General features: G+C 41.0%; 1 pseudogene; it reads left to right on the plus strand.

Annotated features, from left to right (window-relative positions):
• Positions 1-24,548: 24,548 nt before the first annotated feature.
• LOC130870094 (40S ribosomal protein S12-like) lies at positions 24,549-24,946 on the plus strand (annotated as a pseudogene).
• The last annotated feature ends 1,543 nt before the right edge of the window (positions 24,947-26,489 follow it).

Below are 26,489 nucleotides of genomic sequence, written 5' to 3' on the forward strand. Positions count from 1 at the left end.
CACTCACGATAGGTTTGTTGTAGGCAAGAGAAATGCACTTTGACTGTCTGAAGTTATAAGAGTAAAGTATTAAAATAATACCCAAATTTTTAAAAGTAGAAGCAAAACTGGAGAAATGCCTTAGTGGTTAAGAGTGCTTGCTGCTCTTGCAGAGGTACTAAGTTCAATTCCCAGGACCCACAACAGTGACTCACAACCTTACCCGAGATTTCAGCTCCTGGGGCTCCAACATCCTCTTTCAGCCTCCATGAACACCCACACACATATGAACACACACACACCACATAAATAAAAATCATAAAATTCACTAAAAGAACAGATTTTAAAGGAAAAGCAGAAGGGCCAGATTTGAGGGGGGCAAAAACAGCAGTCAGGGAAGCTGTAGGGATCCAGCAACCAAAGATGGCCCATATCAGGTACTGTTCTTAGGGTTTGTCGTCTTCTAGATTGTTTCAAGTGAGACCGACTTTCTAGGGGTGAGACCAGGGTAAAAAAGTATCAGTTGTTTATATCTTATTCGGGGAGGATGGGGTTTATTGATTGGCAGCAACTCCAAGCCTGGAAGTCATAAAGAAAGTTGAATCCTATGAAGAGAGAAAGAGGAGCTGCCCTCTGAGACCCATGCTCTTCCTTTGTCCTTGCTCCCTGCCATCATCACCCTCCTGCCCCTCACCAGAGCCCTACCTTCCAGCCACTTTCTCCAGGAAGAGTCCTCTGGGCCCCCCAATGTTTATGAACCATTGTCTTCTAAACACATAGAACATGAGTCATTTGTGTTATCTGTCTTCAACGAACAGTTGTAAGCCTTACAGTGTGCCCAGAATTCTTCAAGGGACCCATCTGTCTGACAGTTCTGGTCTGCTTCTCACTGATGTCCTAGGTATAATCTACTGATATTTGGGAAATATGACTTCACAGCATCCATTATAAAGTCACTTTTCCAAAATACAGCTTTGTGGGTAGGTGTCAGATTTGTGCTGATGCTACATCTTGAATTAAAGATTCTAAGTATCTTTTTGTCAACCTAAATAACACGACTGCACATAAAGCCAAATTATTTAGAAACATTTGAAAAGACTGATTCTAATCATAAGGGATAGCAAGCAAATAGACTTAATTTGCACTGAGATTACTGTCAATCGCCCATGCAATTAACATGTATCTGTTGAATGCCTTCGCATGTAGAATAGAACGACAAGAGCTGCGCTACTCTCCATACATTTGCTGGGAGTAACAAGAGAATTTTACAAGAGTATTTTGCACTGTGCCTATTAAACAATATGTATTCAGGCACATATGGGCAGATCCAAATGGATTAGTAGGTTATTCTTAAAAAGACGTGAAATTGGTGGAAGGACATGGAAGAGATGTTGGGGGATAGGGAGAGCTGGAGGGACGAAGTGGGGGACATGTGCCAAGATATGTTGTATACACATATGAAATTTTCAAAAAATGAAATAATAAAATTATTTCTAAAACTGGTATGTTCTAAAAATAATCATACCTTTGAGTAATGTCATCTCACCCAAGATGTCACTGTGCCTACAAAATCAAATGGTACCAGCGTGATTATGAGTCTTCCTCCAGAACTCTTCAAACAACCTCACATTTGCTTCCTGAGAGTCTCATAACCTTTTAACAATGGGCAATACCATTAACTTCTCTCTTAAACGAAGCAAGATACTAAATATACCCAGGATGCACTGCTCTCTAAAGCCCTATTGCCTGCCCAAGGATACCTTACAATACAATTAAACAGAGTTAAAATAATGACTGTGAAAAAACAAAACTACACATATCTCCTTGGGAAGGCTAACAAAAAGAAAGAGAGAGAGAGAGAGAGAGAGAGAGAGAGAGAGAGAGAGAGAGAGAGAGAGAGAGAGAGAGAGAGAACGTTGTGAGGACTGTCCAGACACTGTGTGGCTGCTTTTCCTCTGGGAGATGTTCTCTCTGAGTGCCACAAGAAACAAATGAGCCACCATGCGTATTTCACCCATAGAAAGCAGGACAAGCTTGTTGTCTCTAAGAGAAAGGCCAGCTGGACTCAATGTGTTCTCGTTTGCATTTCTCTGCCCCTAACTGTCCCTCTTGAGCAAATGCAACAGAGTTAAGATAAGTCTGGGTTTTTTCCACACCCAAATATCTTTATTTGCACCCTGGAAATGCTGATGTCATGCGCTTTACAAATCCTCTCCCCCAAAACAAGTCCCAGTTAAATGGAATCAACAAGACCATTGCATCTCTGATAACGATAGGCTCAGGACTGTCAGCAGGGTCCGTTGCTATAGTTACCTGTAAGGAACGACAAGGACTGGAGCTGCCAAATTAGAGTATCACAGACAGAGAATGACTGCATATTACTGAGTAAATGATCCCACCCGCCACCGCAGCTGGTTATTAGAGAAGGATATGGTATTCCTGCAGACCAAACTAATAGAGAGACGGCCAATGAGAGAAAGGTCTCTTTCAGTGTTCCCTCTCCAAATCCCAATAGACTGGGGGATAAAATGATCCCTTGATAACTCTAAAAAGCAAATTTTCAGACTTCACTGTTTGCAAAGTTTGGGAACACAATATCCGAATAGTCGGCTCATTGGATTACTCTAGACACCACAGCATCTGCTGTGACCACCAGGAAAAGGGGAGCATGGTCAATAAGCAAGGGCTCATATTTCTGCAATCGCAGCCAACAAGATTGTCCCTCTCCCTTACATGGTCAGTTTTACTCCAAAATATTTATGGAGGGAATAAATCTAAACAGTAGGTTTGATTAACAAATGGTGTCTTTACTCTCCTAAAGGAATTGGTCCACCAACTTGCTTAAGCTTTTTATATATGCTGATGAATTCAAAAGTAATGATTCTTAACTGCATTGACTGAGCCTGTGTCCTCATCTACCAACACAGGACTCATCTGCAGAAGATTGACCTCAGGTGCTTAGTGAACCATTTGCAGCTTGATGGAGGCTCTTGCAAAGAAACGAGGAACAAGAGGCAGCTCTCTTAGCAAAAGGATATTAGTTAACAATGAAAGGGGATAAAGTCTTGATTGCAAAATGAATATAATTGCCCGAATCCCTATGTTTTTATTGATTTTATTGAGATATACATTTTTCTCTGCTCCCCTCTCTTTCAGTCCCCTCCTCTTCAATTTTCTCCAATGGTCCCCATGGTCCCCACGCTCCAAATTTACTCAGGAAATCTTGTTTTGTTCTACTTCCCATGTAGATTAGATCCATGTAAGTCTCTCTTAGGGTTCTCTTTGTTGTCTAGGTTCTCTGGGATTGTGATTTGCAGGCTGGTTTTCTTTGCTTTATGTTTAAAAACACTTATGAATGAGTACATATGATAATTGTCTTTTTGAAACTGGGTTGCCTCACTCAATATGATGTTTTCTAGCTCCATCCATTTGCCTGTAAATTTTTTCTTCTGTGTAGTACTCCATTGTGTAAATGTACCACATTTTCCTTATCCATTCTTCAGCCAAGGGGCATTTGGGTTGTTTCCATGTTCTGGCTATGACAAAGTACATGTCCTTGTGGTACGATTGAGCATCTTTTGGATATATACCCAAAGTGGTATTGCTAGGTCTTGAGGAAGGTTGTTTCCTAATTTTCTGAGAAATCACCATACTGATATTCAAAAGGGCTGTACCAGCTTCCACTCCCATCAGCAATGCAAGAGTTTTCCCTTTACCCCACAACCTCTCCAACATAAGTTGTCATCAGTGTTTTTGAGGTTGGCCATTCTTACAGGTGTAAGATGGAATCTCAGAGTTGTTTTGATGTGCATTTCTCTGATGACTAAGAATGTTGAGCATTTTCTTAAGTGTTTTTTCAGACATTTTAGATTTCTCTGTTGAGAGTTCTCTGTTTAGGTCTGTACTCCATTTTTTAAATTGGATTATTCTTTTGATGACCAATTTCTTGAGTTCTTTGTATATTTTAGAGATCAGCCCTCTGTCTGATGTGGGGTTGGTGAAGATCTTTTCACATTCTGTAGACTGCCATATTGTCTTGCTGACTGTGTCCTTTGCTTTACAGAAGCTTTTCAGTTTCAAGAGATCTCATTTATTAATTGTTTCAGTTTCTGTGCTACTGGGGTTATATTTAGGAAGTGCCCTGTGCCAATACTTTCATGTGTACTTCTTACTTTCTCTTCTCTTCTATGAGGTTCCGTGTGGCTGGCTTTATGTTGAGGTCTTTGATCCATTTGGACTTGAGTTTTGATATAGGTGGGTCTTCTGTCTATGTGTTAATTTCATTGGTTAATAAAGAAACTGCCTTGGCCTTTGATAGGACAGCAGCTTAGATAGGCGGAGTAGACAGAACAGAATGCTGGGAGAAAGAAGGCTGTGAGGCAGACGCCATAGCTCTCTTCTCCTAGATGGATGCAGGTTAAGATCTTCCTGGTAAGCCACCACCTCATGGTGCTACACACATTAATAGAAATGGGTTAATCAACATGTGAGAGTTAGCCAGTAAGAGGCTAGAAGTAACAGGCCAGCAGTATTTAAGAGAATACAGTTTCCATGTAATTGTTTCCAGGCATAAGCTAGCCAGGCAGCTGGGAGCCAGGCAGGATGAAAAGCAGGCCTGCCAGCAGCTCCATCTACAGAATGTACGTAGGCTTGGGAGAGAGAAGAAAAAGAATATAGAGAATAAAGTTAATGCCTTAAAAAAAGGGGTAAAGTCTTTAAAGAGACAGAGTACAGATAGTTATAGATTAAAAAAAAAATAAGCCACGTAAAAATGGAAAATTCACAGAGAATCTGGATTCTTTGTACTATTGTGTTTTCTTTGAAGTTTTTGACTGCAAAGGAGATAAGTACAAAAAGACATTTCATTATATGGGCTATCAAGCTAGACCAAAATGGATATCATAAGGGTATGACTTCAGAATTTGGATATAAGAACATGATGCTTTGGAAAAGAGTTTCTTCTTTTGTTTTCACAGAGGATAGGACCCTGTTGCTTCTATCCCAATATGGTGTGATAAACCACATCCTCCTGAAAGATCACCATGAACACCTTCAAAAACTTACTTCGCTCAACTGCTGACTGAGATGTACCTAGCACACAGGTTATATACCACGAAAGACCTAAATTACAGCACTCCATACAGCATAAAGCAGTTTGGAGAGAAATGACTACGTCCATATTCCCAAATATTGTTTATAAATGTTCTTTTACATTTTAAGGGGGATATGATATAGATATGAATAATTTGCATTGGTATGGATTTTAAGGTCAATTTTGTTATATATATATATATATATATATGCATTTCTGATCTTGATTAAGGTATTGTGATTGTGTAGTTCATTTAAAAATGTAATGTATAATTAGGAAATACAGGTTGTTAATGGATAATCATCAATAATAATCAAGCTTGTAGTCATCTTAGTTACATTTTCTAGATATATAGAAATATATTTCAGTTGATAGGCATTCTTCATATCTTTCAAAGACTGCAGAATATGGCATTTAATGTTTTAATAACTTAGGGCTTTTCATGACAATGAGATACGTCTGCTCCTGGCATCACCAGCTATTTCAAGAAAAAGATGGGCATCAAAGAGGATCCTTATGGAGTTGGTTAGCCATTTGGGCAAGAAACTGCTCTTGCCTGGACTGATGCATAAACTGGACATAAAGAACCCACAGAGAGAGGACTGCTAAACTTGCCTAAAGGTGAGATGATCTTTTGGGGTTCCTGATTCATGAATAAGTCTGCGAGACATTCTGCAGGACACAGAAAGTGACTGAATTGTCTTTGAATTTCCTGCTTCATGGAAATGTCTCTGGATACTACGGGCCTATAGGCCAAAGATAGATGCTCCAACAGTACAGAGGAACTTTGGGTGACTGTCCAGGCAGCGAGATGTCTCTGTCATTTCTAGAGTTTTGGAAGTTGCTTATTTCTTGTTTGCTTAGGTAATATTATATCCTTCTGGAGTCTTTGATGGAGTTGAAGAATGGTTAGTTGTAGTTATAGTTTTCCATTGTTATGATAAAAGATAAAATAGATATAAATATTGTAACTATAATTCTTGCTTGATAACTGTTTTGTTATATGTAATTTTACTATGTTAAAGCCTTTCTTTTTTGTTTAAACAGAAAAAGGAGAAATGATGGAGAAGGGTCATCTGTCTATGTGTTACTCTCATTGGTTAATAAAGAAACTGCCTTGGCTTTTTGATAGGGCAGGATTTAGATAGATGGAGTAGACAGAACAAAATGCTGGGAAGAAGGGCAGTGAGGAAGACGCCATGGAGCCAGCCACCAGGTCAGACATGCTGAATTTTTCCAGGTAAGCCACCACCTTGTGGTTCTACACACATTATTAGAAATGGGTTGATCAAGATGTGAGAATTAGTCAATAAGAGGCTAGAACTAACAGGCCAGACAGTGTTTAAAAGAATACAATTTGTGTGTTGTTATTTCGGGTGTAAAGCTAACCATGCAGGAGCCGGGCGGGACGAAAAGCAGGCCTGCTCGCCTCATCACTACAGAATTTTTTTTTTTTTTTTTTTGGTTTTTCGAGACAGGGTTTCTCTGTAGCTTTGGTGCCTGTCCTGGAACTAGCTCTTGTAGACCAGGCTGGCCTCGAACTCACAGAGATCCGCCTGCCTCTGCCTCCCGAGTGCTGGGATTAAAGGCGTGCACCACCACCGCCCGGCATCACTACAGAATTTTGTGCATGGTGGTAGATATGGATCTATTTTCATTCTTCTACATATTGATATTCAGTTATGCCAGCACCATTTGTTAAATATGCTTTCTTTTTTCCATTTGATTTTTTGCTTCTTTTTTTAATTTTTTTATTTTTTATTTTTTTGCTTCTTTTTCAAAAATTAGGTGTTTGTAGGTTTGTGAATTAATATCCAAGTCTTTGATTCAGTTCCATTGGTCATCCTATCTGTTTTTATGCCAAGACCAGGCTGTTTTCAGAACTGTAGCTGTAGTGGAGTTTGAGGTCAGGAATTGTAATGCTTCCAGAAGTTCTTTTACTATACAGAATTACTTTGGCTATCCTGGGTTTTTGGGTTTTCATATGAAGTTGAGTACTGTTCTTTCAAGATCTGTGAAGAATTTTGCTAGGAGTTTGATGGGCATTGTGTTGAATCTATAGATGCTTTTGGTAAAATTGACATTTTTACTATGTTAATTCTGACTACTCAAGAGCATGGGAGATCTTTCCACTTTCTGGTGACTTCTTCAATTTCCTTCTTCAAAGATTTAAAGTTCTTGTCATACAGGTCTTCCACTTGTTTAGTTAGAGTGACTCGAGATATTTTATGCTATTTGTCGCTATTGTGAAAGGTTATGTTTCTCTGATTTCTTTCCCAGTCCATTTATCATCTGTGTTCAGGAGGGCTACTGGTTTGTTTTGAGTTAATCTTGTATCCTGCTACATTACTGAAAGTGTTTATGAGTTGTAGAAGTTCCTTGGTAGAATTTTTGGGGTCACTTATGTAAACTATCATATCATCAGCAAATAGTGAGTGTTTGACTTCTTTTCCTATTTGTATCCCCTTGATCTCTGTTTGTTGTCTTATTGCTCTACCTAGGACCTCAAGAACTATATTGAATAGATATGCAGAGAGTAAACAATCTTGTCTTATTCCTGATTTCAGTGGGATCACTGTAAGTTTCTCTCCATTTAGTTTGACATTGGCTGTTGGCTTGCTGTATATTGCCTTTATTATGTTTAGGTATGTACCTTGTATCCCTGCTCTCTCCAAGACCTTTATCATAAAGGGATGTTGTATTTTGTCAAAAGCTTTTTCAGCATCTAATGAGATGATCATGTGGTTTTTATTTTTTAGTTTGTTTATATGGTGGATTATATGTTGAATCATCCCTGCATCTCTGGAATGAAGCCAACTTGATCATGGCGGATAACGGTCCTGATATGTTCTTGGATTTGATTTGCCAGTATTTTATTTAGTATTTTTGCATCAATGTTCATGAGTGAGATTGGTCTGTAATTTTCTTTCTTATCCAATGTCTGTGTGTGGTTTGGATATCAGGGTAATTGTAGCCTCATAAAAAGGGTTTAGTAATGCTCCTTCTGTTTCTATTGTGTGGAAAAATTTGAGGAGTGTTGGTATTAGTTCTTCTTTGAAAATCTTGTAGAACTTTGAGCTGAAACCATCTGGTCCTGGGCTTTTTTTGGTTGGGAGACCTTTGATGACTGTTTGCATTTCTTCAGCAGTTATACATCTATTTAATTTGTTTTTATGGTCTTGATTTAATTTTAATAAGTGATATTTATCCAGAAAGTTGTCCATTTCCTTTAAGTTTTCTAATTTTGTAGAGTACAGATTTTCGAAATATAACCTGATAATTCTCTGTTGCTATATCCCCTGTTTCATTTCTGATTTTGTTAATTTGCATATTCTCTCTCTTCCTTTTGGTTAGTTTGGAAGAGGTTTGTCTATTTTGTTGATTTTCTTGAAGAACCAACTCTTTGTCTCATCGATTCTTTGTATTGGTTTTTTGTTGTTGTTGTTTCTATTTTGTTGATTTTAGCTTTCAATTTGATTATTTCCTGCCATCTATCCTCCTAGCTGAGTTTGCTTCTTTTTGTTCTAGAGTTTTCAAATGTTCTGTTAACTCACTAGTGTGGGATTTTTCCAGCTTCTTTATGTAAGCATTCAGTACTATGAACTTTCTACTTAACACTACTGTCATTATGTCCCATAAATTTGGGAATATTGTGTGGTCACTTTCATTGAATTTTAGGAAGTCTTTACTTTCTCCTTTTATTTCTTCCTTGGCCCATTGATAATTCAGATGAGCATTGTTCAATTTCCATGTGTTTGTGAGCTTTCTGAAATTAGTGTTTCTGTTGAATTATAATTTAAACAATGATGATCTGATGATACATGAGGTTATTGTATCTGCTAAGGTTTGTTTTGTTACTGAGTATGTGGTCAATTTTTGAGAAGGTTCCATGAGGTGCTGAGAAGAAGGTATATTATTTTATGTTTGGATGGAATGTTCTATAGATGTCTTTTAAGTCCATTTGAGTCATAATATCTGAAAGTTTCCTTATCACCCTGTTAATTTTTTGTCTGACTGACTGGTCCAGTGGTGAGAGAGGAGTGTTGAAGTCTCCCACTATTAGCGTGTAGGGTTTAATATATGGTTTAAGCTTTAGAAACATTTCTTTTACATATGAGGGTGCCCTTGTATTCATGGTACTGAGATTTCCTCTTGATGGATTTTTCCAGTGATTAATATGAAATGTCCTTCTTTATCTCTTTTGATTGATTTTAGTTTGAAGTCTATTTTGTTAGATATTAGGATAGTACACCAGCTGATTTATTAGGTCCATTTGATTGGAAAATTTTTTCCCAACCCAAAAGGGAACACTTCTGCATTGCTGGTGGGAATGCAAGCTTGTACAACCCCTTTGGATATCAGTGTAGCAATTTCTCAGGAAATTAAGAAACAACCTTCCTCAAGACCCAGTAATACCACTTTTGGGTATATATCCAAAGGATGCTCAATCATGCCACAAAAACATGTGCTCAACTATGTTCATAGCAGCATTGTTTGTCATAGCCAGAACCTAGAAACAATCTAAATGCCTCTCGACCAAAGAGTGGATAATGAAAATGTGGTACATTTACACAATGGAGTGCTACACAACAGAAAAAAAGAATTTTTCAGGAAAATGAATGGAGCTATAAAACATTATTTTGAGTGAGGTAACCCAGACACAGAAAGACAATTATCACATGTACTCATTCATAGGTAGTTTTTAAGCATAAAGCAAAGAAAGCCAACCTACAAACCACAATCCCAGAGAACTTAGACAACAATGAGGACACTAAGAGAGACTTATATAGATCTAATCTACATGGGAAGTAGAAAGTATAAAAAGACAACATCTCCAGAGTAAATTGGGAGCATGGGAACCTTGGGGGAGGGCTGAAGGAGGAAGGGAAGAGGTAGGGAGGGGAACAGAGAAAAATATAGAGCTTTTATTGTCTCCAATGAGAAGTCATGTGTAATTCTGGTAGGTCTGCCTTTGTTACTTGGCCTTTTTCTTTTGCAGCTCTTAATATTCTTTCTTTATTCTGTATTTTTAGTGTTTTGATTATTATGTTGCAAGGAGACTTTTTTTTTATTCAGTCTATATGGTGTTCTGTAAGCTTCTTGTATCTTCAAAGGCATATCTTTCTTTAGGTTGGGAAAGTTTTCTTCTATGATTTTGTTAAATATATTTTCTGTGCTTTTGAGTTGAACTTCCTCTCCTTCTATACCTTTATTCTTAGGTTTGGTATTCTCATGGTGTCCCATACTTCCTGGATATTTTGTGTTAAGCTTTTGTTAGATTTAATGGGGTTTTTTTGACTTATGAGTCTATTTCCTCTATTGTATCTCTTCAGTGCTTGAGATTATCTCTTCCATCTCTTGTATTCTACTGTTTATGCTTGTATTTGTGGTTCATGATCATTTTCTCATGATTTCTGTTTCTAAAATTCCCTTGGCTTGTGTTTTCTTTATTGTCTTTATTTCAGTTTTCAAGTCTTGAATAGTTTCTTTCATATGTTTGGTTGTTTTTTCTTGGTTTTCTTTAAGGGATTTGTTGATGTCTCCCAATTTTTTGTTTGTCTTTTCTTCCATTTCTTTGAGGGAATTTTTTATATCCTCTTTAAGGGCCTTAAACTTTCTCCTAATGTTATTTTTTAGGTCATTTTCTTCTGCTTTATCTATATAGGTTGTTCAAGTCTTACTGATGTAAGATCATGAATTTTTACCAGTGTCGTGTTGTTCTTTGTGTTGTTGTGTATGTTCTTACCTTGTCTACTCATCTTTTCCTCTGATTGATGTTGTTGGGGCTGTCTGTGACTCTGGTGATCAATCTTCCAGGTGCCAGTGGATCCAAGACTCAAATGGTTGCTCCTCATGATGCAGTCACTGCCATGGTTCCAGTCACCCCATTGATCACTCTGTATTCCTGTAGGTTGTTCAGTGTTCCCATGGTTTGCTCTGTTCCTGTGGAGTTCACTGTCTCAGGCCTGCTCTGGCCTAGGTCACTGGCTCACCCCATTCCTGCAGTGGTTCGAGGTCAGGCCCACTCCCTTGGAAGTCCCAGACTCATGCCTGGACCTGCAGAGGTCTCTGGCTCAGGCCCACTCCCTCCGCAGTTGCTCCCCTGTACCTGCTCCCATGGAGTTTGCTGTCTCAGGTCTTCTATGGCCTAGGTCGCAGGCTCAGTCTTGTTTCTATAAATGTCCCTGGTCTGGATTTGCTCCTGCTCCTCTGGAGTTTGCTGGCTCAGGCCTGTTCCTGTGGAGTTTGCTGTCTCAGGCCTGCTCCTGCCTAGGTCACTGACTCTGACCTGTCTTCGTAAATGTCCCTGGTCTGGATCTTCTCCTGCTCCTATGGAGTTCGCTGTCTTGGGCCTCCCAATCTCTGTGTTTTAAGTGTCTATCAATTTTCAGAATATATTCCATTTATCAGAAAAGCAAGGGGAATTATCCTGAAAATAACAGGACTGTGGTTAAAACAGCCGCACCCACTGCCCAGAAGATAAATGAAAAAAGTATCTACAACATGGCAGCCTCCTCTCCCCACTGTGAGATAAAACACAACCCACTCACCTGATGCTTACTTGGCTTTACCATGAACTTAATATGAAGGAAAAAAACTGGCGAGCCTGGGTTACACCTGTATAGACAGACAAAAGAAGGAAATCCCATACTAAAGCTCAGCTACAGGAAAACCATTATAAAAAATATAACATATGTGTCTCACAGTTTCTGTTTTCTCCAGAGACTGTCTCTCATTTCTCTCTCAGTATACAGAAACCTGTGGGAAGAGAAGCTACTGGTAGAAGTTAAATAGCCAAATTATGAATTTCCAGGTAAAAGACTTTTTTCTTTTTTCGTGAATCTTTCTTTTCTCTCCCAATATCATCCCCTTCGTTAGCCCAGGTGTTAGTATTTTCCCCCTCTGGTTATCTCAGTTTATCTCTTTCTTTCTCATCTCCTAGAATAGTTTTTCCAGTTGCCTTTTGCACCACGAACATTCTTTATTGCTTGAAAACTTGAAGGCTGTTATTCCAGGATGGGCTGATGCCATGTAAAAATAAAACAGCCTTTCCCTCTCAGTTATCAAGCAAATGATATTTTTTTACTTTATTTATTTATTGTGTATGCATGGACATTGTGCTGTAACATACATGTGGAGGGAAGAGGACAGCTGGCAGGAACCAGTTCTTTCCCAGCATGTGGATCCCAGGGATAGAGCTCAAGTCATCAGCCTTGGTGGCAAGTGCCTCACTTGCTGGGCTACATCATTAGCCACACTGATATTTTTTATAATGAGTGCGTACTTAAATCCTTTACCACATTTTACTTTTGATAAATCAGTTTAGACAATAATCTCGTGTTTTGTCTTCAGTATGTACAACATAATAGTCACATGCATATATGCTCAATAAATATTTGTTAAATAAATACATGTTGGTTAAATTTTGCTTTTAATAATTAAAAATACAAGAGCTGAAGGCCCAAAGCAATGGGAGCAGGACTTTTAATTTCAGATTCTTTGATTAATCTTCAGCTAGAACAAAGATCTTAGAATCACAATTTTTTTCTGATCATTGCTGCAGTTGAGATGGAATAAGGATTCTTCTCCTTGACCTTGCTCTCATGAATGTATGTGAAACAGAAAGAATGAATAAGCACTTTTCTGAAGATTCTGGAAAGCAGATAGTGGAAAGAGCAAAGATTTCAAAGTGTCGCTGAAGTGACGATAAGTATCACATTTTTCCTTGATTTTTTCTAAGTCCGAGCTCCAGACAGTTTAAAGCCTGAATGTGCACACCTGGGCATTCACATGCTCTGAGCACCCTGAAGCTCCCAGCACTCTGCAGGAAGGGACTCCTGCTCTCTGACCCGAGGAATGTGGTCCCCAGAGTGACGGACGAGTGCATCCCACTTGCTTTTCTTCTCTCCATTCTTCAACCATTTGGCAGCTGTCAAACATGCAGTAGTAAGAAATGAATGACTCAGGAAACATTCCCCAGATTTCTACTGTGGTGCCCATGAGGAAAGAGGGTCTTTGGGAGCAGAAATCACAGCCAGCAGAGCTCAGGGGAGTCATATTTAAAAGTCATGGAGGAGAATAGATTTCATAGGAGACTGTCTGCCTAGCAAGGGTGTAGCTCTGGGTTAGATCCTCAGCATACACAGACAAAAAGGAAGTGCACACATCTCCAAACTGTGATATGAGGAGCTGGCAGGTCCCGCCTAAGCAAGTTGATGAATAGAAAAATATAAATAAATAAATGATACTGCTTAGGAGAGTCCCAAAGTGTTCCAAGAAACAGTTATAAAATCCTCCAGTAATACAGAGCAAGAATAACTCACCATCTCCAAAGGGAAAAAGAAAGCAAGTTATCGGTCCCCAAATGACACGGGATACTGGATCATTTTTCACAGAGTTTATGGTGGCTGTAAAAGTGTGCTCTAATAAATGGGGAAACTGCTCTTGTAGTAAACGGAAAATTAGAAAGTCTCAATGAAGAAACAGAAGATGTAAAACACAACCAAGAGTATAGAACTAGAAAACATATAATTGCTGAATTAAACTCTTCTCTGAATGGTTTTAATATTGAGATGGAGACCTCAATGGATGGTTCCCGTGATTTGAAAATAGTTTAACAGAATTTATCCATTATCAACAGAGAGAATTTGGGTTTTTTTTTTTTAATTTTTTTGCTTTGGCTTGATTTTGTTTTTCTTTTGTTTTGTTTTGTTTGAGACAGGGTTTCTCTGTGTAGCCTTGGCTGTCTTGGAGTTGTCTATGTAGACCAGGCTGGCCTTGAACTCATAGATCCTCCTGCCTCTTCCTCCCAAGTACTGGTATTAAAGGTATATTCCACCTCCACCCAGCTGAGAAATAATATTTTTAAGTAGAGAAGCTGCTGGACATCAGGTGGCATACTCCCGTAATCCCATCACTGGAAAGGGCAGGAAAGATTTAAGTTTGAGGGTAGCCTTGTCTACATAATGAAACCTCATCTTAATAACAAAGTCTCAGAAAGCCTATGAGATAATAACAAAAGATCTAACCTTCATATCATAGAACCCCCAGGAAAAAGAGAAGATAATGCATGATTCAAGAGTAAGATTTTGAGAAAAAAAAAATAATACCTTAAGTTTTTTCCAGATTTGGAAAAGGGCAAACATCTTCTAAGAGAGATGACTAAAATTCAAAAAAGATATACCCAAAATAAATTGTTGTGTGACTTAAAAAAAGTAAAGAACTGCCTATTCTCCACAGATAAAGCAATGATCAAAGAAATTATTCATTCAAGTACAGTTTAGTGAGACAAGGAGTTTATTGGGATTATTCACAGGAGCATAGGGGAAGGGTTACCTACTGGAGCCTGGGAGAGGGGTTGCCTACAGGAGCATGGAAGAGGGGTTACCCACAGGAGCCTGGGGAGGGTTTACCTACTAGAGAAAGAGTAAGGATTAATAAGGGTTACCTACTGGAGCATGGGGGAGGTGTTATCTACAGGAGCCTGGGGAGGGTTACCTACAGGAGCATGGGGGAGGTGTTACCTACAGGAGCATGGAGGAGGGGTTACCTACAGGAGCATGGAGGAGGTGTTACCTACAGGAGCATGGAGGAGGTGTTACCTACAGGAGCATGTGGGGAAGTGTTACCTACAGGAGCATGGAGGAGGGGTTACCTACAGGAGCATGGAGGAGGGGTTACCTACAAAAGCATGGAGGAGGTGTTACCTACAAGAGCATATGGGGAGGTGTTACCTACAGGAGCATGGAGGAGGTATTACCTACAGGAGCATGTGGGGAGGTGTTACCTACAGGAGCATGGAGGAGGGGTTACCTACAGGAGCATGGAGGAGGGGTTACTTACAGGAGCATGTAGGAGGGGCTGCTTATAATGTGGTGGATGACTCAAAGGCATATCACTAAAATGTCCCCGTAGCATGCATGATGGCTCACAAAAGATACAGCCCTGGAGTTTCCACCCCTAGTCAATCTTCTTCATCATATATATTATATGTATGTAAATGTGCATATATATATATGTATATATATATACGTGTGTGTGTGTGTGTGTGTGTGTGTGTGTAGAACTCAGCCATGACAAGTTCAGTAGAGGACTGAGTCTCAATAGTTTACCTTGGGGCAATACTTGGTTCTGATAAAAACCACAAACTGAGACCACCCATGCACCACCCAGAAACAGACCATCCAAAGGAAATTCCTAACGTTCCAACCATTGTAGATAGCATCACCTGCCAGCACACAACCATTGCTTTTCACCAGGACAACCCTAGACAAATGTCAGCCAATCAGGAATCCTGAACCTTAGAAATCCCTCACCCCCACCTTTACTACTACAAAAAACCCAACTCTAACTGAACTCAGGACTCTCCAATCACTCCAATACATTGGACACACCACATGGAGAGACCGAGTTTGCAAACTTGTGTAAGAATAAAGACTCTTTACTTTTACACACAGGACTCAGACTCTTGGTTGGTTTTTGGGGGGGACTCTGTGACCTGGACATAACAGATATATTCTAGCACATTCCGAGACCATGTATGTATAGCCAGAGCACAAGAGGGAGTCTATTTGCAATGTCTACAGTGTCTAGAGAGGGTCTGATGATCTCCCCATCTATCAGGAAATAGAGCATCACCCCTGCCACAGACCTTACTGTGAGGCTACCGAGTCGCTCACTTTATTGCTGTGACTAAGGTCTAGGGTCTTCTGTCAGCCATTACAGCCATTTTGCCTCAGGACAGCCAATGGTCATGTCAAGCCTGGAGGAAACAGCTCTGCTACAATAGAAATCTATGATGCTCGTATAGAATTTAGTCAGACGTATGAAAGCCAACAACAGAAAAAATCTGAACAGCCAGGGGTCAAGGGAATCAATACATTAGATACAGAAGGCAGAGAGTTCAAGTGACTGCAGATTCCTCAACAGAATCTGGGGTGATGGAACAACATTTTTTACATGCTGAAAAAAAAAAGAACTGGTCAGCACAGATGTACATTTCATCAAAGAGTCCTTCAGAAATAATGTAGAAGATGTTAAAGATAAAGGGCCAAGAGAAAACATGTAAGATGTTAATAGATAAAGGGCCAAGAGAACTTATAAGGTAGATCTGGCCTAAAAACTTTTTAAAGAAAGAACTCCAAATTGGTAGGAATGTCCCCAGCAAGCTACCTGGACCTATAGGAAGGAAAAGAGAGCAGCAGGACCGGGAAACAGTCCAGAAAACGAATGTTAGGTTCCTTGGCGTGTGCGTGAAAGTTGAAAGGAAATGCAATAAAAGTTGTGGTTTGGATTTAATCTTATGTTTGAACACAGTTCCAGAGGGTGGCACTGTCTGGGAAGATTATGAAGCTTCCTCTAGCTTGGCTGGAGGAAGCATGTCGCAGGGGAGGGTTTTCAGGTTTTGTAGACTGGCCCCACTTTGCCCCACACTTCTGCCACCACCTGCCACCTCCTGGCCATGCTAGACTGTATCTGTCTGGATCTGTAAGTTAAAGTCAGCCCTTTCTCCTTTAAGTGGGTTTTGTCAGGCTATCTTATCACAGCTGTAAAGAAAGATGCTAATATATAAAAAAAAGGGTTAGGGGCGGGGCTTGGATTTTGATGTGAGTTTTTGTTAAGTGGTAAGGATGGTCTTGAAATCACTATCCTTCTGTCTTTGTAAATATCCTGGGAGAAAGGTTGCCTAGAGTTGGGGGCTACAGCAGAAAATATTTGATGTTTCTCCTGTTCCAGAATTATAGGTGTGCACCTCCCAATCCAACTATAAAATGTTTTTTTAAACATCCATGATTAAAATACCTATGCCAAGACTACACAGAGGGGAAAGTAAAAGAAACGCATTACAATAGACTTCTACATTCCCCAGAGAAGGAAAAAGTTCTAATCCTAATTAATTGTGAAGAAAGGGTTCATCAAATAGATCAATCACTTCAATAATAAAGATTTAAATATGAAAAAAGTTATGTGGTACTAGGTGTCACCTGCAAAGATTCACACCCTGAGGGGGATCTATTCTACTCCTGAGACATACCCTCAACCCGGGAGATTACTTCATGAGTAGAGGAAAAACAAAGATTTCTTGAACAAAACATAAAGTCACTAACCATAAATGAAATTTATAAATTGTATTTCCTCCCATTTTTAATTTATTCTTTTTTGTTTGTTTGTTTTGGTTTTTTTGTTTGTTTGTTTTGTTTTTCGAGACAGGGTTTCTCTGTGGTTTTGGAGCCTGTCCTGGAACTAGCTCTTGTAGACCAGGCTGGTCTCCAACTCACAGAGATCCGCCTGCCTCTGCCTCCCAAGTGCTGGGATTAAAGGCGTGCGCCACCACCGCCCGGCTTAATTTATTCTTTTAAGAAGCATCATTGTTCAATCCACTTCTTAGGGTAAAACATTTCTAATGCGTATATCATACAAATTACTCATACACAGAAAATACACTTTGAAAAATAGACTAGTTAATTATAATAAAATGAATAATATGAATTTCTAGGTGACTGAAAGATTGAAATGAATGCCTTGCAAAAGAACTTATGTAGGTGCTGGGAGGCAATACAACCAGTATAGCACTTACTGTACAAACATGAGGACCTGAGTTTGACCCCAAGAACTTACATTAAAAATGAAGTACTACCAGGCATAGTGGGCGCACACTTTAATCCCAACACTCTGGAGGTAGAGGCAGGCAGATCTCTGTGAGTTCAAGTCCTATGTGGTCTACATACTGAATTTCAGGACAAACAAAACCTCATAGCAGTATCTTATCTCACAAATAAAAAGATTTTAAAAACCTAAAAGATAGGTTCTCAGACACGGTGATACGCATTTGTAGCCACCACTCTGGGAAGGAAAAGACAGAATAGTTCCTGAAGCTCACAGCTTAACCTGCTTGGGAACCTCTAGGTCAGTGAGAAAACTCTGTCTAAGCACACATACACACACACACACACACACACACACACACACATCTGCAGACAGATACACACAAAGAAGCTACATAGATTACCAGTAGGGGAAACTACAATAGTCTAACAACACCTAGGATCCAGAATATCCAAGTTAAGATTATAAAAAGATCAAACTGTCCATTCTGTAAAGAAGCTAGACTTAGGAGAGTCGCTCTTGTGGGTAGAAACCACAAGCCCCAACAGTGGTGGAACCATCCCCTAGAAAACTTGTTCTGCATTTTCAACTGAACTAATATTTACCCAGCAATTCTACTCCTGAGCAGAAAATCTTGTATTTGAGGTTTTTAAAAAGAGGAGCTAAGAAAAATGAAGATAAATATTCAAAAGGACAGAAATGTTCATGGCAGTTTCATTTGGAACAACCCAAAGTCTATTTACTGGTGAGGGAATGTATGCACAGATTATAGTACATCCACACAACAGACTACTACCCAGCCATAGAAAGGGATGAGGCACAGATACAGAGTATCCTGGGTAAGTACCAAAAACATGAAGGGAGGCAAAAGAAGCTGGAGGGAGAAAGGCACAAATTGAATAATTTCATTTGTCTTGGTCACTGTTCCATTGCTGTGAAGAGACACCATGACTAAGGCAACTCTTACACAAGAAAGCATTTAATTGGGGGCTGGCTTACAGTTTCAGAAGTTAGTCCATTATCATCATGACAGGGAGCATGGTGGCACTCAGACAGATGTGGCGCTGGAGAAGTAGTAAAGACTTCTGCATCTGTAGGCAGAAAGACAGAAACTGCTAAGCACGGTGTGGGCATTTGAAACCTCAAAGCCCACCCGCAGTGACACAGGTTCTCTAACACACTCTCACCTCCTCCCAGTCCTTCCCATCTTTCTCCCAGTGACTGTGCATTCAGATATATGAGTCTCTGGGGGTCATTCTTATTCAAACCACCACATCGTTTACATCAATTAGCAGTGCGAGAAAACCTAATCTGGGATAACAGAAAGATCCACCAGTGTGTGGAGTTGAACTCCAGCAGACTGTGGCATGGGAACGTGAGAGAATTGGTTGGGGTGGTGAAAGTCACCTTGTCATACATAGCCCGTGTGGTGGTTACATGGGCAGATATGTGTCAAGGATGTGTGTCAACTCTGCACCGAGGATGAAAGAGTTTTACTTCCTTAAAAATATGCTTTAATGAAGCTGATTTAAAATTCTCTAAGGGAACCAGTTTTTCCTTTCTGGTTTATAATATTATATTAAAACAGGAAGCTAGAAAGGGGAAGACTCGGCTTCACTTTCTCAGTGACACAGGGACTTTGCAGTTGACTTGTCAGTTGCCCCAAAAATTGCAAAGGATGGGAGCCTGCTCCTCTGTTCACTCACGCCTCTGTTCTCTTCTTGGTCCACAAAGACGTGTCCATATAGTAGAGGAGGAGATCTTTGGTTAGTTTGCTTCTCACTCTAAGACCCAAAATGCAATATTTTGTCTCAGAACCCCAGCTGTAGATAAACATTGATCCAACTGAGATTGTTGTAGACTCTCCCATGTACCATCAAAGTGCTCAGGAGAATGGGAACTTGTGTGAACCAAATTAGCACTGCGTGGCCCGAAAGAGAGGCAAGAGGTAGGGCAGAAGAGGTCCCACCAGGACCATAAGCCCAGAACTGGGGAGATTAATATCCCAGCCAAGGTGTGTGTGCTTGCCATCCCAAACCATCACCTTCTCCCAAGACAAACAACACTCACAGTAATTTGAAATTGGAATTTAAAAAAAAAAAAAATGGATGCAGCTAGAGAGATGAGTGTGCAGCTAAGGATGCTGGCAGCTCTTCCAGAGATCAAGGATTCAATCTCCAGCTCAAATGGCAGCTCACAGCTATCAGTAGCTCCAGTCCCAGGGAATCTGACATTCTCTTCTGGCCTCAGTGGGCACCAGCCATGCACATGGTACACAAGTAAACGTGTAGAAAAAAACACATAAATAAAAGATTAATTAAATTTGCTTGCTTATTTGTCTGAAAAGATGGAAGTCTCAGCTTACTTACAAAAGCCTCCTGCCCTACAGATATATAAGAGGAAACAGCTGGGGCCAAGATCTTTTTTGTTCCTCCAAGGTTTTAGTGATGTTTTTGCTTTTTATACAAGAAAATAAAGATAAGTGGGGGAGGGGTATTCTTTCCTTCCTGACCACTGTAATTATTTGGGGAGAAAAATACACAAATAGACTTGTGTAAACTGTCTTCGTATTAGTATATTAGTGACTGGGCTCTCATTCCTTAGTGGATATTTTATTTTATTCCTGTGATTATTTCTCTGCAGCCTGACATGATGGAAGTTTCTAGCCTGCTTTCCCCAGGGCCTCCATGTCAGAGAATATATGGAAAAGGAAATCCAAAGCCCTATTTCACCAGCTGACAGTAGAGAGGACGGCGAAGGGAACACAGTCTAAGGCTGGCAACCGGCCCTCTTTCTCCCAGAGGAAAATTACCAGAACTCTCTGTGAAGTGACTAAGGCCTGCCTGGTATTCTCATCTCAGAGGAGACTGAGCAGCTCTGTAAACGGGACCAACCTGGTCTACAAGAGTTAGTTTCAGGACAGTTTCAGGACAGGCTCCAAAGCTACAAAGAAACCCTGTCTCGAAAAAAATGAAAGAGAGAGAGAGAGAGACAGAGACAGAGACAGAGACAGAGAGACAGAGAGAGAGACAGAGAGAGACAGAGACAGAGAGAGACAGAGAGAGAAAGAAAGAAAGGAAGGAAGGAAGGAAGGAAGGAAGGAAGGAAGGAAGAAAGAAAGAAAGAAAGAAAGAAAGAAAGAAAGAAAGAAAGAAAGAAAGAAAGAAAGAAAGAAAGAAAGAAAGAAAGAAAGGCTACAAGTGGCATTTCTTCCCATTAAAGCCCTCACTCCTCTGCCCAAACTTCATCCGGACCACGGAAAACGGGTTCGTTCCCACATTCACCAAAGAGGGGGATGAGAGCCCTTCTTCAGCTCTGCCCTTTTGGGATTACCTGCCTGAAAAGAGAGCCACTGCTCTAAATATTCCAGACCAAAGAAGGAAGAGGTACCGCTCAAAGCCTTCGGCCGCTCTACATACAGACTCTCCTAGGAGCGAAGCAGCATCTGCTTTTAGAGCTGAATATTAAAGCCCAGTTTCCTTGGGAGGTAACTGTGGATGATGAGAACAGCCAGATTCCATCAGCTCCTGCCTCCACCATGATCTTTTCCTTCTCAGGGCTAGGACATGACCCAGTGTGCCTGAAGGTGGAAGGACACCGTGCTGACTCTCGTCCCTGCGCTTATCCCCATTTAGAAAGGTAAACAGCACTGTGGCCCATCTGGCCACACGAAAGGACACTCTGCGGTGTCTCAAGGAAGCCGTATGGTTAGCCGGCTTTCAGTGGAAAATGATCTAGTGCTTGAATCGGGACCAACAGAAGGCTGAGTGGGCCCCTGGAGGCCTCTTGAGCCGGACAGGAAGGTTCACAAATGCTGGAGGGAGAGAGAAAAAGGAAATAAACAGAATGTAGGGACAGTTGGAGTGTGAGCCTGAGCTCCCTCTGAACTTTGTACATGGAAACCTCACATGTTCTCTCCCTTGGAAACAGGGACAGACAGATCCTGCATGGCCACGTGGCCAGAATGGAACCCCAGCTTGCTGCCGAAAACCCACGGGGATTCTTCTCCCCGGTTCTGACCCTGAACGGCTGTTACAGAGAGTGATACCTTGTGTCTGTCCCCTTTTATCTCGGTTGTCCCTCTCCACACTCCAACCTCTTCTGATTTCCCCCAAGCTCATCTCTACTTTTTGAGCTGCTGTCCGCCTAAGTCAACGGAAAGTCAGTTCTCAGGAGGGAAGAACAAGAAAGCTTTCTTCATCGCAGAAGGAAACCAGCGTTTGTGTTTAAAGACTGGCTCCGTTTGAACTTCTTCTGTTGAAAAGTCTCTGTTCAGCTCAGTGCCCCATTTTATAATTGGATTGATTAACCTTTTACGGCCTAATTTCTTGAGTTCTTTGTATATTTTGGATATCAGACCTTTGTCAGTTGCGGGGTTGGTGAAGATCTTCTCCCAGTCAGTGGGTTGCCTTTCTGTCTTAGTGACAGTGTCCTTTGCTTTACAGAAGCTTCTCAGTCTCAGGAGGTCCCATTTATTCAATGATGTCCTTAGTGTTTGTGCTGCTGGGGTTGTACGTAGGAAGTGTTCTCCTGTGCCCAATGGACAATGAGGACTACTGAGAACTGAAGAACAATGGCAATGGGTTCTTGATCCTATTGCATGTAATGGCTTTGTGGGAGCCCAGGTAGTTTGGATGCTCACCTTAATAGACCTGGATGGAGGTGGGTGGTCCTTGGACCTCCCACAGGGCAGAGAAACCTGCTTACTCTTTGGGCTGAGGAGGAAGGAAGACTTGATTGGGGGAGGGAATGGGAGGTGGTGGCGGGGAAGAGGCAGAAATCTTTAATAATTTAATTAATTAATTAATTAATTAATTAATAAATAAAGACTGGCTCCGGCAGGGTGTGAGTGTCCTCGCCATCAGGAACTCCAGAGCACCAGCTCCGCACCAGCCTATGCAAAATGTATCTCCGTTCAACTGCCGGTGTTATGATAATTTGGGTGTTTTAAGCTTTTCAGACAGATTGAAGAAAGGTATTGTGGGAATATAGTGAAATAAGGAGTTTTTATTTGTTTCTTTTTGTTTGCTTGCTAGTTTGTTTGTTTGTTCCGGTTTCTCTGTAGCTTAGACCAGGCTGGTCTCAAACTCACAGAGATCCTCCTGCCTCTGCCTCCAGAGTGCTGGATTTCAAGGCCTGTACCACCACTGCCAGACGAAGTAAGTTTTTAATTCTATCTAAAGTCATTAAGAGAGGCTTCTTGACAATGGTGTTATTTGTTGGCTCTTAAAGGATAAATAATATTTTTTTGACAATGGAAATAAAAAGGACCTTAAGAGATTAAACAAAAATCATCTTAAAATGTGAGACAATGAGGGCTGGAGATACAGCTCACTAGAGTGCTTACCTAGCATTCTGGAAGCCCTGGGTTTAATCCACAGCACAGCATCAAGAAAATGAATACGAAGGACCCACATATCTGTAATGCAAACCATTGAGAGGCAGAGGGAGGAGGATGAAGAGCCCCAGTCACACTCAGCTACATAGTAAGTTCAAGGCCAGCCTTAACTACAAGAGACCTTGACTCAAAGGCAGTCAGTAAAGAGCTGGAGAGAGATGATTCACCAGTGAAGAGTGCTTCCTGCTCTACCAGAGTTCCAGAGTTTTGTCCCCAGTTCCCACGATGGGCAGCTCACAACCACCTGTAAATCCGGACCCAAAGAATATGACATCCTGTTCTGGCTCATCAGTCACATGCGGACATGTGGCTTATACACACATAGATAAACACATACACATAAATAAAAATATATCTTTTATAAAAACTGAGAAGATGAAGAGGCATAATAGCACACATCTCTATTCCTAGGACTTGGAAGAGGCAGGCAGATCTCTAAGAATTCAAGGACAGCTTGGTCTACATAGCTAGTTACAGGCCAACCAGGACTCTACAGTGAGACTGTGTCTAAATAAGTAAATAAATAAATAATGAAAAATAAATAATAAGATAAAAATAACATAAGCAGCCGGGCGATGGTGGCGCATGCCTTTAATCCCAGCACTCGGGAGGCAGAGGCAGGCGGATCTCTGGGAGTTCAAGGCCAGCCTGGTCTACAAGAGCTAGTTCTGGGACAGGAACCAAAAGCGCTACAGAAAAACCCTGTCTCAAAAAACCAAAAAAAAAAAAAAAAAAAAAAAAAAAAAAAAAAAAAATAAGCATTTGGACAGCTATTAAAAATTTAAACCAACTACCAGGCATGGTTGCACATATCATTAATTCCAGCCCATGGAAGCAGAGGCAGGTGAATCTCTAAGTTCAAGGCCAGCCTGGTCTACATAGTGAGCTCCAAGGACTAGGAAGAGAGAACCTGTCTCAAGAGAGAGAGAAAGAGAGGAGAAGGAGGAGGAGGAGGAGGAGGAAGAGGAGGAGGAGGAGGAGGAGGAGGAGGAGGAGGAGAAGAAGAAGAAGAAGAAGAAGAAGAAGAAGAAGAAGAAGAAGAAGAAGAAGAAGAAGAAGAAGAAGAAGAAGAAGAAGAAGAAGGAAGAAGAGGAGGAGGAGGAGGAGGAGGAGGAGGAGGAGGAGGAGAAGAAGAAGAAGAAGAAGAAGAAGAAGAAGAAGAAGAAGAAGAAGAAGAAGAAGAAGAAGAAGAAGAAGAAGAAGAAGAAGAAGAAGAAGAGGAAGAAGAAAAAGAAGAGAGAGAAAATTAAACTACTGTTTACTCAGGAAAAAGGCCATGGAGGTCTGTGCTGCTCTGGTTTGGGCATTGCCACATGAAAACTAGGGACATGTAAGTTACTTAAGTTAGACATTACCTTGGTCACATTTTCATAGTAAGAAGACAGCTCTGGCTTTTCCCCTGCCGCCACCGAGTTGCGCGGAGGCGGAGCCACGGGTGCGGTCAAGATTCAGCCTCATCCGTAATCCACTGCCATGGCCGAGGAAGGCATTGCTGCTGGAGGTGTAATGGACGTCAACACTGCTCTTCAAGAGGTGCTGAAGACTGCCCTCATCAACGATGGCCTCGCACGTGGCATCCGCGAAGCTGCCAAAGCCTTAGACAAGCGCCAAGCCCATCTCTGTGTGCTTGCATCCAACTGTGATGAGCCTATGTATGTCAAGTTGGTGGAGGCCCTTGTGCTGAGCACCAAATCAACCTAATTAAGGCTGATGACAGCAAGAAACTCGGGGAATGGGTAGACCTCTGTAAGGCTGATGGAGAGGGAAAGCCACGGAAAGTAGTTGGTTGCAGTTGTGTGGTGGTTAAGGACTATGGCAAAGAATCTCAGGCCAAGGATGTCATCGAAGAGAACTTCAAGTGCAAGAAATGAATAAATAAAAATTTTGGCTCAAAAAAAAAGAAGAAGAAGATAGCTCTGGCTACTGTGTCAGGGTAGTAGGTTAAGACCAGAAGCAAGGAAGTTAGCAAGGAAGCTCCTACAGAGTGAGAGCATGAGATGGTGGGGTCTGAACTGCCCATACAGCATAGATTTGGAGGAGACAGCCTAGGCTATCACTCTGTTTCCAGAGTAGCACTTCTCTCTACCGACACTGTCTCGTGGAATCAAATAAGAAAATAAGGCCTGCATGCCAAGGCAAGGACTGTGTGCTTTCTTGGCTTTCACTCATTGATAATGATCTTTCCTTGAATTGTAAATCAGCTCTTCTACACAGAGTGACCTGACAGGGATAATGATAAGGACAAGGACATGCCCACCTATTTAGAATGCGAGAGTGGACTCTGAACTACCAGGAAGTGAGAGTTGCTCTCTTCTGGATGTTGATGCCTCTCCTTTAAGGTTAGAAGGCCGCATTTGGGGGCGGTAGCTAAATCGTGTTGGCTCAGCCTTTGTGAATGAGATTAGTCATGTCATAAAAGAAGCAACCTTGACTAAGAGGAACCAGTGACTTCTAGACACAATGGGACACTTGCACTTGTAAAATTCATAGCAGTTGGGACATCACAAACCAGAATGACCTGTGCAAGCTCAAATCAGACAGAGATCTCATGGGGAAGAGCTGAAGTAGATGGAAGTCCCACCCCAGCCAAGGAACTTTCATCAACTGGCAGCTGTCCAGAGAGTAAAGAGTCAGTTTTCTTAAAGGGTGTTGCTCCTGGTAGGTAGGCCATGCTCCAGTGCAAAGCCACACACCCAGGAGCATATGGGCAACACCAACTACACTTGACAGTATTTTTTAAAGGACACAAAGCTGAGTGGTAGGGAAGTGAGGGTGTATCTGGGAGGAGTTAGGGCAGGGGTGCTTATGATCAAAATACATTGCATAAAATTCTTAAAGACCTAATAAGAAAATGGGGGGGGGAGCTTGAGAAAGGTTGCATACCCTTGCACCAACACAAAACACATTGGAAGTTCTGCCTCTGACACGCCTTAATTAGGCACCAAATCCAGTGATAGATTGTATTGACTCCCTAGTCTTCAGAACAGAAAGCAGTACTTTTCTATTATTTGTCAATTTTCCTATCAAAGATATTTCATTACAGTTCCCCAAAACAAAGGCAAAGTTGAATATCAATTATTCCTTCAAAAGACTTGTATTATCAGAAATAAATCTTTTTCATTAGTAACAAAAGGTCTGACAGAACATCCTAAAGGGTGGTCTAAATTGCTTTCTCATTGCAGTGATAAAATATTCCAACAAGAGCAACCTGAGGAAGAAAGAGTTTGTTTTTAGCTCACAGTTCTGGGGGTGGGGCTCCATAACCACAGGAAAAAGAAAGACACAGCATCAGGCAGGGAAGGCATGGTAGCATAAGCAAATGGCTGGCAGCTCCCATGGCACCCACACACAGGAAACAGAGAGTGAACAGAAAGCAACATTAGATTCTAACAGCTCAACCCCACCTCCAGTCAC

This window comes from Chionomys nivalis, chromosome 2 (genome assembly GCF_950005125.1).
Source record: "Chionomys nivalis chromosome 2, mChiNiv1.1, whole genome shotgun sequence".
NCBI lineage: Eukaryota > Metazoa > Chordata > Mammalia > Rodentia > Cricetidae > Chionomys > Chionomys nivalis.